Below are 20,084 nucleotides of genomic sequence, written 5' to 3' on the forward strand. Positions count from 1 at the left end.
GAGTAAACTAATTAAGCTAATTTAAATATTACAGCACAAACTAATTAGCTACAACTAATTACAACTAGAAAAGGGGGTTTTAGCCACGGAACTTTTTGCGACGGTTTGAAAATCGTCACAAAAAGTAAGTTTTTGCGATGGCAAAAAATACCGTTGCAAAAGGATTTTTTTTGCGACGCCAATTGACTGTTGCAAAAGGGGACCAAATAAATACCATTATTAGTGACAGAAAATCCAAAACAGTGGCAAAAAGTAATATTATACGCGACGGTACATTACCTGTCGTAAATTCCTTTTTTCGTCTTGCGATTTTTGTATTTTTTTGCGACGTCGTTTTTTAGTCCATCGCAAAAAGTTTTATTTTTGTGACGCCATTTGTTAGTCTGTCACAAAAGGTTTTATTTTTGTACATTACCCCCCATATATTTTTATGTAAAATGTGTATGTGCTTTTGTTTTTTTTTTTTTTTTTTTTTTCTTTTCTTTTCTTTTTTGGCTAGGCAAAAGAATTTTTTTTTTCTGGGTTCAACAAACTGATTTTTTTTGTTCAAGAAACTATTTTTTTTTCCTCTTTCATTCTAATGTTTCCTGAAAAATAAACAAAACAAAGTATAATTTTATGATTCAACAAACTCACTATAACAAAAAGGACTTTTCTCGGCATTTTTTTTTCAACGTTTCTGAAAAACTCTACAAAAACAAAGTTATTCTTGACATTTTTCAACAAACTCTGTGATTTATGATATTGTTTTAAAACACGATAACTAAATATTATTTTTTCCGGTGTTTTAGTATTAAGTTAGAGATATTTTTTTATGCAGTCCAAAACTACGTCGTTTTTGCATAGACTTCAAGTAAAACCCTACCCATATTGTTCTCATTCCAAGATTCGTCACCAAGCAGCGGTTTCTCTGCCTCACAGCTATGTCTCTATGGCTACTCTCTCTCTACCACTCTATCTTCCTTTTTTTGGTTTATGTTTGTGAAGACGCCCCGGGGGGGGGGGGAGGGGAGATTTCAGTGGCGAGGATGTGGCAGTCTTGTGGTGGGGAGGAGGATAGCAAATCTATGGTAGGGAAGGGGGAGGGGGTTTCGATATTGGAGGATGGGGTCGATGGATATGGGTCATTGGTACAGGAAGGGGAGGAGGAGGAGGAGGAGGAGGAGGGTAAGGGTGGTTTTCGTGGTAGAGAAGTTAGCCAATGAAGAGGATTTCGGTAGTAGAGATAGCGGGGCTGTGATAGGGAAGGGTGTTTTTGGTGGCCAAGAGATGGCGGGGCTGTGTTGGGGGAGGTGGAGGTGGTGGTGGAGGGTATGGGTTGTTTTTTGTTTCAATTGATTTGTTGTTGTTACTCAACTGTTACTGAAGATGGGATTTGGGATTATTTAATTTTGGTTCAAGTTTTGTGCGGTTGTGGAATTTGGATTTGACTAACTACTTGTCTATAATTGCTTAAGGGGGTTCTAGGGTTTTTAATTACATTTGTGGGCTTTGATGTTTCTCACTATGGTTTCCATGGATTCATTGCTTTACCCTTTGTTTTAATGCTTGTGCTGTGTTTTTTTTTTTGTTTTTTTGTTGGGGTGTCTCATTCATGGAAGAAAATTGGGGGCTTTGACTAGGGATCAGTTTCTAAAATTTAGGGCTTTACCTTTCTAAAATTCAGAACTTGTTTTCTGAATTTGTTTTGAAAAATTAGAATATAGTTTGGCAAAAATAAACATCAAAAGTGATCTTTTTTAATTTTTGAAAGTTATTTCCTGAGAAAACTATATAAAAAGACTGAGTGTTTACACTTTTTTTTTTCTTTCACCAAAACTAGTTTTTGAAAAAAAAATGGGAAAACTAGATCCGAAAGCTCAACCAAACAGAGCACCATGTTTGGTTTTATTATCATTTTTCATGTTTTTGGAAACAAACAATGAAAACTTCAAAAACATCCATTGCTGTTTAAAAAGTGAATTGCTCCGGTATGCTTTGATGTCTTATATTGCTCTCTCGTGGATCAGTTTTTGCATTTGCTTCAACTTAGAGGCACGAAGCTTATTATTCTTAGTTTTTAGTTTTTTAATTTCTTGAATCAATTGCATTCGTCCTTGTTGTGTTTAGGCCGAGTAGAGTGAAAATTTAGGAATATCTAACTGTGAAAAGGAGTCCTTTGGGTGGGTTTCTTTCCATCACTGTGAGTTTCAGCTTTTGGGCCTGGAGTTCTTGATTTCAAACTAAAATTGAACTGCATTCGGATTTGAGAGGAGTTGAACTGACCATTGTGTGAATTTATTTTATTTAACTTTACAGATTCTTACAATCAAGTTTCATGATTTTATTATGATTGTTTCTCCCCTTAAATCTAATCTCTTATAGTTCATTTGTACATATTTGACTTCCATGCACGATAGCAGTACAATCAACTTGTTCAACATTGTTTCATGATTTTACTTTTGTGTTAAGATTCTACCTTATTTTATTACTTTTTCGATCTTGCTTTCTCTTTATCTGGTTCATTACAATTCAAGTTTTTTTCATGTTACATGTTGCTATTTTTTGGCAGTACAATGAAATTCTTGGCAAAGGAGCTTTTAAAGACATTGTGTGAACCTTATTTCCTCATATTGTTTTGAACTTTCATTGTGCGTAATATTTTCCTACCTTTATAAAAATAAAATAAAAAATTATTTTGGTTTGTTCTTTGTGTAGTTTTAGAGCATTTGATGACTATGAAGGGGTTGAATTACAGTGGAATCAGGTGAAAAGATCTATAGAGGTTGTTTTGTGAAATTCAATACCAGAAAACACAATTACATATGTTTGGTAGCTTTAGTTATTTAGTGCTTTTTATTATGCTATTAAATATGCTGTCAATGAGGAACACAATAATCTAAATTCATTTATTTCTTCAATTTTTCCCTACTAGTCTTTCTCCTCCTGCTGTTTGTAGTTAAAAATATTCATGATGATGATTAAATTTTGGTTAGTTGGGGTTATAATTTTAGGTTTACACTACAAGAATCGTTCTTCAACAGTTGACAATTGGTGGTGGAGAACTCATGGCTTGAGAGAGGAGGCATTGCTTATAACACAGTTTTGTTATATAACAGTCGGTAGTGGCCACAAGTGACATGGTTCATTCTTAATGTTCTCCAATGTGAGTTGTGCATTTTAATTTTTCTTTTTCTTCATATTTGTTGACATTGTTAAACCAATTTGATAAGAATGGACTTAGATTTTAATTTTAAGATTGTTTTGTATTGAATTTGTTTTGGGTCGAAAAATGTGGGGTTCTTTGTTTGTTGGGCTTTTGTGAGTAGTTGGCATTTGGTTAAATTAGTGTTTAGTCGCTTTGTATTTAGTTTCCCACCAAAAACACCAATCTTAAAATGTCAGGTTACGAGCTATAATTTATGTCAAGATTGATTTGTTTAACCTTGGTTGTTTAGGTAATGGATTTAATTTTTGTGCTAGCTAAAGAAAGTGATAATGGCATTTCTACCAATCATTGCTTCAATCACTCAGTCGGTCATCTCCCTCCTATTCAAAAGGTACTTCAATTCTTGCTTAGATTGCTACCTATGCATACATAATAAGCACATGGTTTGATTACATTATTTTTATCATGTGCCCTAATGTCAATTTTGTAAAGAAAAAGTAGATTGTTGATTCTTTACCAAAATAGAAAATAAATTTACCCAAGTCTCACCACCCCCACACGCGCAGCTCGTGGGGTCTAACTAGTCAAGGTAAAATGAAGGCAAAAAGAGATATACATAGTCATACTTTGATTAGATAGTTTTTTTCCAAATAGCACCTGCATCAAATAGTGAGTCATCCTCAACCCTACTAGGCTGCTACTTGTCACCCATCTTGTTTAATGCAAGCCTTGATTTTCAATAGGCTCCTGAAGAACCTATTACATTAGAATTAGACATTAGCACATTTAACCCTTTTTTAACTATAAATGATTATTATTATTTTTTCTTTTTGCAGATGCAACCCTTTTGAGTACGTAATGATATCTTTGCATATCGATATTGGAGTTTACAATCTTATTTATTTATTTATTTTTTGAAATATATATCAAATGTTTTACATTGTAAATTATTTTTATTTTTATTTTTTTGGGTTTCTTTTTGCAGATGCAATCCTTTTGAGTATGTGATGATATTTTTGCATATCGATATTGGAGCTTACTATTGATATCAAAACAAGCTGTAATATATATGTTTTTTTTTTATTTGTATTGTCGATACTTTTGTTTTGTTTTAGATACAAAAATTTGAGTTCTTGAATATAAAAAATTATTAGTATTGTTGGAGAATGTTTTACATATTTTTATAAAGAATATTTGTTTGACAATTGTTATAAGGTACATATATATTATTCTTGGTATGATTTTGTGGAATGTGGATGTATTTTATTTTACAAAATATTAATAATTTGTACATGGAATGAATTAATAAAATATATATTGATTTTATGAAAATAATTTTATTGTGACAATAATAAATCACCGCTAATGTAATCATAATTTTCTTACATTTTATTAGTGATGGTTTAACCTGTTGCATATGCATATTAGTTCAAATTTTTAGTGACGGTTTAAACTGTCGTAAATACGATATTAATTTAATTCTACTTTTTTTTTGTGACGTTTTAAACCGTTGCTAATAATACTTTTCGCAACGTCAAATACCATCACTAAAAAAGTTTTGGCGACAGCAACCAATATCGTCACTAAAAGTGAAGTTTTTTTCTTTTTTTTTGTGTCAGGTTAAAACCGTCGCAAAAACCATTAATTAGCCGTCGCTACAAGAAAGCGACGGTTTGTAACCGTCGCAAATACTTTTTGTCACGCCCCCTTCCGCCACCCCCCATTTCTTGTCGCTACTCCATCGCAAAAAGTCTTTTGCGATGAAAAGTGGACCTTTTGCGACGTTTGAGACCGTCGCAAAAGGTCCAATTTTTAGTAGTGTAATTAATTTACAACAAATGCATAATTAAATGCTAATTTAAATGAATTAACTAGCTAATAGTCTCGGGAAACGAGGGAGGCCCATGAGTGCTTGGTTTCCACCCAAAGAATATTTGTTGTCTACCCCGAATGCCTCTGTTTGCACAATCCTTGCACTGTTTCCTTCTCCAAATCAACTTTGTCATGCGTCACAAGCACACTGCCCAAAATTCATTGGTGGCCAGCATGCCAGAAGTGGTGATCAGCCAGCCACCACTGAGGGGTTGTCGTTCAACACTGATGGTCTACCAGCTAGTAACAGTGGCCGGCCGGTCACTGATGACTCATCTTTTCTTGCTGCAACAGAGAGAAAACAGGGAAAAGAGAGAGCATTCTCACATGTGTTATGTACTATATATCCCTCCTTATCATCAAAACATCTCAAAGGAGCGATACACTTGGTTCTAAAACCATCAATCAAGTAATTTCAGTGCATGACGGCCAAAGAACCAAGGTGTACAAGTTAATAGATGCACAAATAAGACTCAAGACCATCAGCCTATCATGCATGATCAAGGGCAATAGAGACTAAGGGAACTTGGCACATTTCATCACTTTGAGTATGAAATGCCCCAATTTTCCTTGTGTTTAATTAACGTCCGATTGAACACATCAAAACAAAGCCAATTTCTTATCTTGCACACTTTTAGTTTCAACTTGTTTATCCATTTTAATTACCTTTCCATTCTTTAACCAATTAAGTCCATTGGTGAGAAGTCCTCTAAAGGGAAGGAAGTGTCAAACAAGGGGTAGTTTAAGGCAAGAGAGAGATGTCATGCCATTGATAATGAACCCCTCAAAAGAGGATTAAGCCATTAAGCAATGAACCTCAATCTCAAGTTTAAACTATCCTAAGGTTGAAACAACCCTCGAAGAAAATCAAGAGTGAAAAAATTAGGGAGATTGCAGAGATTATAGGTGCTAAAATGAAGTGAGAAAAAGCACTAAAACATGCAATCAACTCAAACAAGTGGTGCCTAATGGCCTAAAACACCAAGCTTGTGATAACTATTAAACTAGAGACATGCAAAACAAGACTCAAATGCACTAAACAACCAAAAATAGAGTTGAAACAGTCTACAATAAAGCCTAAAACATGCTGGAATTAAGCTACAAAAAGCTAAAAAATTAAGCTAACAAATGGAGCTAACTAGGCTAGCAAACAAGACACAAGGAGGGGAGGCTAACCCCTCTAATTTTGGACTTCAAAACATAATTTTTCCCACTGAAAATACTCTGAAATTTAGTTCCAAAAAGCCCAAGAAAGATAGTTTGAAAGTGGGAAACAAAGGTGAAAAAGCCTTAAAAGCAAGGAATAAAGAAGGGTGAGACACCCCCTTAACCTTAAATGGTCTAAAACAACAATTTTAGCCCACAAGAACAGAGATTTTTACAGTTCAAAAACAGCCCAAAAATAGTTTGAAAAGATTGGAAAACGAGTATACTAAAGCAAAGTAAAGAGGCAAATGTTATAGCTTTTGAAGCAAAGCTCAATCTTAGACACTAACTCAAGCCAAAACCACTTTCAAGAGCTCCAAGAAGGCTTCAAGGAACCTCAGCTCAAAGATGATCAACTTTGGTTAAGGTAGTGTATGCAAAAAATGTAGTGTAACTAGGCAAGTGTGTACAAATTTGCAAGAGAGAGAGAGAGATTTTTGTTCCAAAATTTCTAACATTTAATATATAGATAAACAAGCATTTGGCTGAGAAAAATCCATCCATACACGTGTATGGAGATGAGACCAATTGTGCCAACAGCTAGAACAGCTGTCAACAAAATATCTGAAAAAAGACGCTGGTGGCCAGCCGGCCACCAGGAGTTGCAGGCTTCGTGCAATACTTTGCTCCACACCAGAAATTAGAGTGTCAATGGATCCATGACAGACAGAGGGTCACCAAGTGACTAATCAGAGGGCCAATGATTATTTAAGTCCCCCAAGGCATAGGACCTCCGTAATGGTACTTATAAAACAATTATTCAAAACACATTTTAATAAACAATTATATCCATGAGTTTTCTTAGTATATCAAATAAAGTTCACAAATAAATAACATAATGAAAAATGTTAATATAATATATAAAACACAAATTGCGTAAAATAAGTTATGGTAACTCAAAATATACTTAAAATATATGATGGTGACTCAAGGTATAATATAACTCACCTTAAAATTGATACCTTACTCTTTCTTTCCACTATCAAAGACTTTCTTGACTTCTAGTATTTTCTTTCCCTTTCGTTGTTTATGTTTTCCTTTCTTTCCCTTTCTTTTTCCCATCCCGAGCAACTCTCTCCTCCTTTATATAGAAAGAGGACCGTGGGCACCAAGCCACACGGTTGCCCACGTGTCTCATTCCCATTGATATGCCATTAATTCAAGCTTATCTCAATTGCTTACCTTTAGGTTCAATTCTATTTTGGTCCAAATCTTAAAGTAATTATATATCCTTTTTTCTTCTGATAATATATAATCCCTAATTTAATTACACTTTATCTCATACGCCCATAACATTCAATATTTTATTTTACTCTTACAGAATATTTAAGATTTTTCTTATTTATAATTAAATAATACGAATATAAAATTTAAGGAACAACTTAAATTTTAGAGTTGTTACACTATGTGCCCGGGTAGTGAGTTGGGTTGGGTTTGAGTTGGGTAATGTAATTGGTACCCGCACAGGAAGTCAAGGTGCCCAATTGCCCTATCTACACATACGGCCAGATGAATGTGAGAAAATGTTTTTAGGTGTCCACGAGCCCGCCGTTTCTAGAGGCGGCAAATGTGGAAAAACATGATTTTTGGGTGTCCACGTCCCCGGTATTTATGGAGCTAGCAAATATTGAAGGGTATATGTTTTTGGGTACCCATCACGCCCACCGTTTCTAGAGTCGGCAAATGTGGGACTATTTCAGTATGTAAATCTATATCTATGTATGTTTGCTTTGAATTTCGGCTTTTACTTGGGACATCATAGTATGTGTACCACCTGAGGATATTGTGAAGAGATGGAACAATTTCATGCATTGCATATTTTCACTCACATACATAGACACTTATATGCTACTTCATTTATGTATTTCAAATGGTGCATTGCATGATCATGGGTTATTTAATTGGCTATATAACTTGTTAAATTCATCACCTACTGAGCTTATGCCTACTCCAAATTTAACAAATTTCAGGAAATGAAGATGAAGTGTCTACCAATGGATGATTTTGATATCAAGAAACCTTTTGGAACTAGGATACAATTCTTTTGAAACCCTATTGGTCTTGGGTTTTGAAATTGTTTTGCAATTGTATATTTGTGTTGGAGTTGTTGTACTATGGGACACATTTTGAAAGGAAGCAGACCTGGGATTTAGTTGTTATAGATGTTTTTCACTCTTTGAGTTGTTTGTTGTGTTATGTATGTATGAAGATGACATTGTAAATTTTTGGAAAATAGTTCAAAAGGAAAGAAATGTAAAGAATGCTATAATCTTAATATTATGTATGTTTTTATGTTGTATGTGTTATGTAGTGGCAATGCCTAGGAGAACAAGATCTAGGATGGTTCTTTTTAGGGTGTTACATTTACAAATTTTTCCTTGCATCAAATAAAGTGTATGAGTCTTCTTACACTTATCCACCACCAAAGAACCCTTTGTGAGCTTCCATTTTCCATCACCAAATTTGTTGTTACAGCCTTCATCATCTAGCTTCCCGGTCGAGATCAAATTAAGGTGAATGTTGGGAAGCCTCATTGTGGACTCACGTCTTTCTGCGTTCCGCCTTTCGGAAAGGGTTTAAAAAGAGGGCCTCACAGTTCGGACTCTCGCGATTCTGAATCTAGTCTCACAAGTGCAATGTGAAACTGATAATCACCAAAGAGTCCAAATCCGGTAAACCTTTTTGGAAAATCAATTTTAAATTAAATAATGTCAAAATTGGACTGCTTTGCCAGATACAGAGTCGCTACCTAAATATTTTATTTTGAAAAAATTTAGGAAACCCTGACTCGTGCCAAATGCCATGTGTCCGTCATCACCAAAGTTACCTCAGCTCAGGAACTTAGGTATGAGAGGGAAGGTCCTGAAATGAGCACCCGCACTCACCTGATCAAAGATCGGCCTCTACTAATCATGATATGTTATTTTATAAACATTATGTGTTCTTGTTCTAATTATTAAACTAGCTTTACTATGTGATGTGCACAAGCAAGTATAGACTAGTTTGCAAGACTTGGAACAACTCAACTCATGTTTGTTTGTAAAAATGGTTTGAATTTGCCACCCTCAGGTGAGCTTAAAGATGTGGATTTTCCACCAAACATAGTGGGCTTAAAACATGATTTTCCACTCAACAGAATGGGCTTAAAATTTACATTTGTTGAATCGTTCCAATTCAAACAACAAGCTTTTATCCACAAACATTCAAGCAATTTACCATTTAAGCATATAGCCTCATGTCAAGCATGCGAATCATGGTAATATAGCAATCACACCCATGCAAGTATGCTAAAGCATAAAAACTCAACGAGTACTCCAAACCAAAACAGAAACTGGTTAGAAAGATGCATGATCCTAACTATGTTAAGTGTCTAATGCAACACATGCAATATGTATGTAATAGGCTCAGCTACTAATATGGCATATGATTCAATTTGAACAACATGCGATTAAACACGTATTTAAATAAGATATTGAAATTGCAATGCATTTGAATGATTCGCCGAGCTTCGGTGCATGCAAGACAAGATGAATGAATGCAAGCATGCGATATGCTAATCGAAATATGTCCCTAATCTAACCATCAAAAGCGATTAAATAAAAGAGAGAAAGACGTGGGGTTGGAAAACATACACACACGCATACTTATTACAACATTACGCCCTCGCAAAGGAGGGTCCGAATAAATAAGCTAACTAACTAGCTACGCTAATTAAGCTAACTAATTGTTACAAAATGAATTAATTAACTATTCTAGCCAATTAATTATTACAAAATGAATTAATTAACTATTCTAGTTAACTAATTATTACAAAACGAAATCGAATAACTAGTTAAACTAACTAATTAATTACAACATGTATTTAATCTAATGCTAATTAAACTAATTAGCTAATCCCGAGAAGCAAGGGATGCATGTATGCTCGGTTGGTTTCCACCTGAAAATGCTATTGCCTTGCCATTGAACGCCTCTGTTTGCACATTTTGAACACCAAAGAAGCTACCAACTTCGAGAACACCTCTGCTCCCCTTCAGGAACACACTGAGCAAAAATTTCATTGATGGCCAGTCAGCTACTGCTAGTGGTTGTCAGCCACTGCTGGTGGCCGGTCGGCCACCCCTGCCCTGAACTTTCTTTTTTGCTACAATAGAGAGCAAACAAAGGCAAAGCAGTGTATTCTCAAGGAGTGTTTGTACCGTTATGCTCCTTATCATCACACAAGCTCAAATGAGTGTAACTCTTGGTCCTCAAACCATCAACCAAGCATTTTCCATGCATGATGGCTAAGGAACCAAGCTTGTACAAGTTTAATGAGTGCAAAACAAGACTCAAAAAGACCACCACCCTATTATACATGATCAAGGGTGATGGTGACCAAGGAAAGTGGCACATTTCATCACTTTTGAGTATGAAATGTCCTATTTTCCTTATGTTCAAATTAACGTCCGATTCGAACACATGCAATGCAACATGAAAGATGTTTATCTTGCCTGTTTTACTTGTTCATTTTGTTTACCCATTTTAGTTACCGATTCATTCTTTAATCGATTTGACCATTGGTGAGTGTCTTCTAAAGCGAAAGAAGTGCCAACCAAGAGGTAGTTCAAGGCATGAGGGAAGCTTCATGCCGTTGGTAATGAACCCTCAAAGGAGGATTAAACCATTAAGCATGAGCCTCAACTTCAAGCTTAAACAACCCTAAGGTTGAAACAACCCTCAAAACAAATGAAAGAGTGAAGAAATAAGGGAGATTGCAGAGATTAAGGTGCTGCAATTATATGCAAAATAATACTAAAGCATGCAATCAACTCAAGGAAATGATGTTTAAAGGCCTAAAACACCAAACTAGTGAAGCCCTTTACACTACAACCATGCAAAACAAGACTCATATGACCCAACCAGCCCAAAACAGAGCTAAAGCAGTCCAAATTAGAGGCAAAGACATGCTGGAATTAAGCTAAGTTAAACTAGAAAAACATGCTAACACATAGAGCTAACTAGGCATGCAAGCAGGATACAAGGAGGGGAGGCTAACCCCTCCAATTTTGGACTTCAAAATATGTTTTCCACCACTAAAAAACCTTTGAAATTTAGTGGTTAAAAGGCCAAAAAAAATTGGTTTGAAAGTGTTGAACAAAAGTGTAAAACCTTTATAAACAAAGAAGCAAAAGGGTAAACCACCCCCTAACTCGAAAAGCCCTTAAACCACCATTTTTAAACCATAAAAAAAGAGTTTTTTGGAGTTCAAAACCAGCTCAAAAATAGTGTAAAAATATGGCAAAACAAGTATGGAAATTAAGCTAGCAAAGAGAAGTTTCTACCTCTTGAAGGGAAGACACAATTTAGGCAACAATTCAAGCCAAATTCAAGCTAAAATCACCTTCTAGAGCTCAAAGAGGGCCTCAAGTAACCTTATCCCAAAGATAAGCAACTTTGGTTAAAGGTTGATAGACAAACTAGAAGTATATCTGTACTTGTATGTAGAAAAAGGGCAAGAGAGAGAGAAATCTAGAGAGAGAGGCTCCCAAACTTTTTCCAACCTTGAAAACAATAGAGAATGGCCTCTATATATAGAAATGCAAGACCTCAGGTCAAAAAGTATTGGAAATAGGGATAGTTGGAGCAGTGTGAAACAGCTAGAGGAAAAGATCTGCACAAAATATCTGATTTTTGCACCCATGGGTGGTCGGCCATCACTGGTTGCTGACCAGCCACCACTAGTGGCCAGCAAGGGTCACTCTTGGCCGAAATATGGTCATCAAACTCCATTTGTGGCCGACACATGGCCATCAAACATCACTAGTGGCCGGAAAGCAAAAACTGGTTTCTGGCCCCGACTTCAATCAAGCATATCTCCTTCATCCGAACTCCTTTGCAGGTCATTCTTGAGCCTAAGTTGAAGTCCCGGAAGTCTTCTTTCCAATAGTGGCAGACTCACATAAAAATTCCAAGTGTTCAAAAAGATATGCTCCTTTTAGTGAAGACTACTCATTTCCAGCTCAATCGGATTGATGCCTAACTTCAACCAGCCATATCTCCTTCATCCGGACTCGGCTTTAGGAGATTCTTGAGCGAAAAATGAAGCCCCCAGAAGTCCATTTTCCAATGGTGGTGTCCTCATGACTGAAATCCAAGCGTAGAAAAGGATAGGCCTGATTTAGCGAGGGCTGTTCGACTCTCTCTTAACGGTTCATGCCCAACTTCTTCCCCAACTTGGTTTCTTCCCTCTCCTCCAATTTTATTCAACTCCAAACCTCTAAATAAGGTGTTTTGAAAGATTTTTCAAAGAGTTCACCTCTCTTTCACACATTTCCACTTTGTCCTTGTTCAGTTTACCAAAAAGCACAACATTTAACGAAATGCGAGCCTCAGAACATCATAGAAACTTTTTTCAAAAATATTTTAAAAGAGAGGATTTTAAGGTCTAAAATCATTTTGGTCAAAATCGTTTTGGTCCAAAAATAGGGTGTGAGGTTGGGATTTGGAGCTCCTCTTGCCAAAGAAATCGAACCTTGCATAGCATAGCCGTCACCATCAAGTAAGCAATCAGTGGCGCCCAAGTCTTAAGGGCTGTCAAAAATAGGGTGTCTACACTCACATGTTTAAGCAACAACTTGCAGCCCAAATTTGTTTCCAAGCAAACATCACCCATGCCAACAATCTTGGACAAGCCTTCATTACCTATTCGAACACACCCATAATCTCATTTGGTGTAAGTAGTGAAGAAATCAACTTGAAAAATCACATGAAAAGAAGTACTGGAATCAATCACCCAATTGCTCTCTTAGTCCACAAAATTAACACAATCATCTTTATAAACGGCCATGAGATCACCATTAGTAGTAACTATTGTTATGTCTTCTTACTTCTTATCCACACTTTTGTCATGCATTTTCTCCTTATTCTTGAGCTTTTAGCATTCCCGCTTCATCTTCATGTACCCTTTCTCATGGCAATAATGGCACTCAATGTCTTTCTTTGAAAAAGAACCATCTCTTGATTTGTCATTGCTTTGATTATGACCATGAAGAGTCTTATTTCTCCCCGTTGTTTTGCTTAGGCCTCTCACAACAAATGCCTTTCAATAAGAGGAACCTGTTGATTTTCTTCTAGTTTCTTCATTCAACAAGCTATTAGTGACTTGGCTCATTGTGACAACTTCATCGAGCGTTGAATTACTAATCGTCACAACCAAAGTCTGCAACTCATCATCAAAAACTACTTTCATAGAAACAAGTTGATTAACAATACTCTTTATTTCATTCAAATGTACTGGAATAGAGCTGCAATCTTTATATTTTAAATTAACCAACTTTCAAAATAGAAAAGCTTTACTTGTGGCTGATTTTCTATCATAAAGACCTTCTAATTTTTTTCCATAAATCATGTGTTGATGTTTCGGTAGCTACATGATGAAACACATTGTCATCAATCCATTGACGGATAACACTAACGACTTTTCGATTGAGCCTCTTCCAATCATCATTTTTCATACCTTCGAGTTTGCCACTATCACCCTCAATGGGTCCATACAAATCTTTACAAAATAATAGATCTTTTATTTTAGTTTTCCAAGTTACCCAATTGCTTTCATTGAAGCTAGACATATGACTCATATTCTCCTCCATTGATTTACACAAATAAATAAACTCAAATAAACCGTAAACTCTAATACCAATTGTTATGGAAAATAGATGATTTTCCAAAAGTAAATCAATCAATGAAAATAAAAAAAAATTAATGAGGAAAATTTAATTCAACAACGACACAAGAATTTTTATGCGGTTCTCTCAATGTGAGGTACGTCCGTGGGATCGAAATCCAATTCCACTGTCAACCAAAAGTGTTCAAACGATTACAAACGAGACACGAATGGTCTCACAAACCACTTTTAGGTGAATTTCAAATAATCACAAATAAATAAGAGAAAAGACATCACCAAATAGATGAACAAAAGTTTTCGAAACAGATTGTAGAAGACCCAAAACAATAACACAAATCAGCCATACAATGACTACCAAAATAAACCCACAAAATTGAATTCCACCAAGCACAATATCAATTTGTTGTTGCCACACAAAATCAAAAATCACCGAAGATGAATCACCAAGCATTGACCCCAAAAAAATGATGTATCAGCCGTTGTACCTCATACCAATGTTTTTAAAACCGGACTGGTGAGCGAACTGGAAAAGGGACTGGGTGGACGGGTCACCGGTTCAACCGTCTGGTCAGAGCGGTCGAACCATGACGTCATAATTAATATTATATAATTAAAAAATATGACTATAAATTATAAATAAATAAAAATATATATATATTTATATATAAATAATCAAATAAAAATAAAATTTGTTGCATAGTATTTATTAATAATATTTAATAAAGTCATAATTTATATAAAAAAAAAGTCACTTATTTTAAAGAAATTAAAATTTTTAAATATTCCCTCCAAACAAATTGATTGAATGCTAGATTTAATTTTGGAGGGAAATGAAATTTTTAACACTCCCTCCAATCAATATGTTTCAAATAATTTGATTGAATCCCACATAGAATTTTGTAAGTTCTCTTTGAAAAATCTTTTCCTATAAATAGGAATAGACTTCATAATCTTCTCAAGCTTTGAATGAGACTCTTCCTTATGAGACTCTTGAAATAAGAATTTTTAGTCAAAATTTTGAAATATATTTATATATATAAATATATAAGAAAGAGAGAAAGAAAATAATAATAATAAAAAAAAGGTAAAAAAAAAATTTGGGTCTACCCTCCCGACCCGGTCCGAGTCACCGATTTTTCTGGTTTGACCATCGAGTCACCGGTTTTGCTCCCACTCCGGTTTAGGGTGTTGACCGGACCAGAACAAGGCCCAATTTCTAGTCTAATCGGTCCGACTGGTCGGTCCGATCTGAGTTTGAAACCTTGCTTCATACGAACTAAACAATACTTTTTGGACCTTTTTTTTTTTTCATCAAAGCTCTAGTTGTTACCAAACAAATTATTAAATAACCACTGAGCTTCCAAAAAGTCAGATATAATGTATAAAAAATATATTATATTCAACACCAAACCAAACTAAATATTTTTAACAAATCAATTGGGTCATATACTCCACTAAGGAGGTATACCCAACAAATTTTAAAGTGCAACAAACAATAGGGGCCAACCTGACAAATTATGCCCTATTAAAATTTTAAAGTGCAACAAACAATAGAGGCCAACATGACAAATTATGACATAGATATGAAGGGTTGGAATCGTGTCGTGTCATGTTGTTTTTGTGTCCTGTCATATCGAGTTCGAGTTTAAAATATATTAACAGTAACACGACCCATTGAATTAAATGTGTTAATTATCTTCACACTAACCTGACTTACTTATAATCGTGTTAACCCTAACACAACAAGCTTAATACGATTAGTAAAAGTTCATATTTTAGATTATAAGCAAATTGTATCACCTATTTATATATATATATATATATAAATAAAAAATAAAAACTTATTTTACATCACATATATAAAAATAACTTGTCTAAACATTGACATACATTGATAATATATATGCCAATATCTATGAAAATAATTAAAAATATTTATCACTAATCCAATCTAAACTATTATCACTCATTAATATTTAAATATTCAACAAATTTTTAAAAGCAAAACAAGTTTTCATCTAATACCAAACTAATCATGATAATAATGTTGCAGCTATGCTACATCCAAAGTAACATTGTTGTGATTCTTTCATATTGACTTCTGCCACAAAAACACTATTGTCACGCATTCAAAACGTCTCATGTCTACCAATCTTGACTTTTGCCGATTTATCATTAATTTAAGTTGAACTTCATTGGGTATATATTATATAGAAATTTAAATTTAAATCTAATAGATGAAAATGAATTACTCAAGATATTATAGTTACTAAATTCAAGTTGTATTCAGATTACATGCGAGTTAATAGTGAGTTCATAAATATTTACGCAGGTCAAACGTGCCTATTTCGGGTTTCGTGTATTCAACCCAAACACGACCCATTTAATATTCGTGTTTTCGGTTGTGTCACATTCGGGGTCAAGTCAAAAAATGATTAACCATAACTTTCTAATTACATGTACAATTTGAGTCGTGTGAATGGGTTACATGCCAAATGGTCAATTTTTTTTGCTTAGCTGGCTAAAACGTATTCCTAGTTTGCTTCAATCATTTATCATAACTATATCTATCTATCAATTAATACTATTATAAGGTGAATGTTTTAGATGGTGTTGATATAATATGACATGTTGATTATTGAAAATGTTCTTTTAGTCTATTTAAATCAATATTTATAAAGTGAAGGCTTGAGACAATGTTGACATAATGTGACATTTTGATTTTTGAAAATGCCATTCCAACTTATTTAAATTAAAACATAAAAAAATCATCAAGAGAGGAGGCTAGGGCTCGAACCAAGACTTTCAATCTAAGAAATAACATTTTCACCATTGAGCAACACACAATATATGTACATTTAAATTAAAATCTAAATTTATATTTTACAGATTTAACAAGACATCCATCGAGTGGATTATTATATATATTAAGGCTACCACTGGTGTTCACATCTCACTTTTTAGATATTTCCAAAATACAACATAGGCAATTGTGACGCCCTAAAAATCGGGAACATCAGGAAATATATTAACAAATAAATACAGGATTTTTCTAAGGGTACAAGTTTAGGAAACATCACTAATGAGTTCTTTGGTCAATAACCAAATAAGATCCCAAGAAAAATAGGAGGAGGCATTATAGCCTCTTTTCAAAATCCAATCTTCTTAGATAACAAAACTATTTTTTTTTTACAAATCTTAACAAGATATTAACACAATGCCTACATAAGTTGACGGAAGGAAAAGGATAAGTTCACAAAAGATATATGTATATATAACTAAAATAATAATTACAAAGTTATCACTTAGTTACAAAACAAAAAGTTTCATCAATTTTACATTTCCAAAACAAAAATAAGGTTACAAATGGATTTAAACAAAGATAATCTCTAACTTATTCTATGAGAACCAAATGTCTTCAAATGTTTTGGTTTTGTCTTCACCTAGATAATAGTCTTCAATACCTAGCATGAAATGTCATAAGTTTGGAATACCCAATAAATGCACACACACCCTGTCCTTTTTTTCCAAACCAATACACAATCATATTTGCAACAAACAATGAAGTATGATAATCAATTAAAAAAAGTAAAGGGTTACAAAGTGTAGCGCCAACCGAGGACCTCAAAAGCGATGGTAAAAATAAGGGCATTGCCCGTAACCTTCTTCAACCTTATCCATCATAAAAACCTAGGGTTTGAATACAACCGATCCATTCAAAAGTTCCAAAACAACCACTTGCGCAAGTCTTAACCTTCAACTAGGGAATACATCCCATCAATCCATACTTGAAGTTAAGACACTACCATCTCATCATTATTCAAGTGATCGAAAACCCAATATCACCCCATTTAGTTTCCCCTTAAGTTAGACTTTTTAAGTTAAGGTTACAACAAGCTATTGAGACAATAATTTTTATACACGTATGAGCATCATTAAAGCACCATGGTAAAGAAATATAGACAGAATAATGTAAAAATAATATTAAGGCCCAAATAAGTTATAGTGATCCCGGTTTTCCCTCCATTGGTTATTATATTCCGAACACGATTCCGTGGATGTCTATTGTTGTATATGTTGCTTTTCCGTCCTTTAATTCTTTGTATTTGAGTTTTGGAACGTATTGGGCAGGTTTGGAACGGGTTGGGTGTGTTTTGAAACAAATGGTTGCTGCCCAATTTTTGGTGTCTTCACTCGAGCGAGGCTTTTATCACTTGAGCGAGCTCTGTGTGTTAGTTCCTTTGCTCGAGCCAAGGTTCCTGCGCTCATGCGTGGGTCTGCGTCTAAGTTTGGACCTGAAGGTTGTGTTTCTTGGCTCGAGCGAGCTTTCCTTCGCTCGAGCGAGCGAGCTGTATGTTTTGGGTTTCTTCGCTCGAGCGAGATTTCCTTCGCTCGAGCGTGCTTCTGGGTTGCAGACCTGAAGCTTCGTGTTGTTGGCTCGAACGAGGCTTTCTGCGCTCGAGCGAGGTTTCTTTGTATCTGGTCGCTCGAGCGAGGTTCGAATATATCAGTTTGCAGCAGCAACTTCTTCTTCACTTTTTGATTTCCTTTTCTTCTCAAACCCTAGATTGGCTGTCTCTCTCACTACAATACACCTTCTCTCTACAAATCCATCTAGTTTTAGTGGTCTCCAACCCTAGCCTCTTTGTAAGAAAGGTAGAGCTTGGTGTGGGCTTCATTTCAATCCGAAAAAGTTGGTGTTTAGAGCATCTTGGGTTTTCACCTTCATCTCCTTTGAGTCTCTTCTGTTGAGGTAGGGATACCCTACTCATTCTTATGAGTTTTGACATAGATTTTAGGAGTTTTGACATAGATTTTAGTCATTTTGTAGAAATGATAGATTATGGTAATTTTGGAAAAGTTAGGGTTTGTTTTGAAGTTATATAAAGGAGGGTTTTCAATTGTTAAACTCCATGTGTATGTGAGACTATGGAAAATGGAATTATTGTTGTTGAATTGATGAAAATGAGCCTTAAGGCCAAGGTTGGGAAAAAAGGGAAAAAATCCCTAATTTAATGTGATTAATTAATTTGTATAATTAATTTGAGAAAGTATGAGAATGTGAAATTGCGTTGAAAATCATGAAATTGGGAAATTGAGAGATTGGATGGTGTAGTTGGATTGATAATCACTCACCTATGAAAATATTGATAATTTATCTGTTTGATGAATTTGTTATCTGTTTAGAAATAACTGCTTTGGGCTATCGGTGGAGGATAGCCTTGATTGTTGTAGACACTGTATTTTGATTAGGGAAAACTGAAACTAATCAAATGGTTAAGTCATTGAATATGACGGTTGAACTAATACATTGAATATGTGCATGGATTGATCATTGTATATGATGAATTGTTTAAATATATTGCATATGTATCTTGTTTGGGAGGAGACAGGGGATGTACTCCATGGTTTGAAAGGAGATAGGGGATGTACTCTCAAACCCGTTTGGGAGGAGATAGGGGATGGACTCCATTGATAACTAAGTTGGCTGGAGTGTCTAGGGTGAAAGTCCCGAAATCTTAGTTACGTTTGCATAACGTAGATAATTGAAGTATTGAAGTGTTTTAACATGAGTTGTAATCTCATTTGAATTGTGAAAAAATGGAAGTGTTTTAATATGAGTTGTAGTCTCATTTAATTGTTTGGCTAGATAGTGAGCCATGTTTATGAATTTGAGTTGGATAAGTAAAGAAAAATGAAATAAAACACGGACGTATTTGTCATGGAACTGGGAAGTGTTGTAAATTGGTTTACAAGTGTTAACCATTTATCGAATGCTAATGTTTTAGTTATTTCTCATATTTGGTTTAGTATATCTCTATTGGGCTTTGGCTCACCCTTTATGGGACATCATTTTCAGGTGCAGGTGATATGCCACCTCCAAGGACGTAGCTTGGGAGGCTTAGAGGCGAAAAGATCTTTTTGTTGTTATCTTTTTGTATTACATGTAAATCAAGCCAAGGGCTTATTTTGTATAAAGAGTTAGAACTCTTCTTTTGTTGAACCCAAGTGTTGACTTGGAAAGTTGTAAGCCCGTAGGGTATTTACTTTTGTTGTCAATATGTAATACTTTTGTAATGAATACCCTGATAAATGGAAATATGCTTTGTTCTCTTGTATCTACGGATGTCATGAATGTTGGGTTTATATGTATTATTTTGAGGGGGTGACATAAGTGATAAGAAGCATATTCAT

The 20,084-nt window shown here is 34.8% G+C and overlaps 1 long non-coding RNA gene across 1 annotated transcript; it reads left to right on the top strand.

The window, feature by feature from the left end:
* The first annotated feature begins 1,156 nt into the window (after nucleotides 1–1,156).
* On the top strand, nucleotides 1,157–4,353 carry LOC114283488 (uncharacterized). The gene is made up of 4 exons (XR_014360516.1): nucleotides 1,157–2,630; nucleotides 2,994–3,145; nucleotides 3,438–3,539; nucleotides 3,985–4,353. It is a non-coding gene; the product is annotated as an uncharacterized LOC114283488 (long non-coding RNA).
* Nucleotides 4,354–20,084: the final 15,731 nt, after the last annotated feature.

Source organism: Camellia sinensis, chromosome 2 (genome assembly GCF_055761805.1).
Source record: "Camellia sinensis isolate YWXY chromosome 2, ASM5576180v1, whole genome shotgun sequence".
Classification (NCBI taxonomy): Eukaryota; Viridiplantae; Streptophyta; class Magnoliopsida; order Ericales; family Theaceae; genus Camellia; species Camellia sinensis.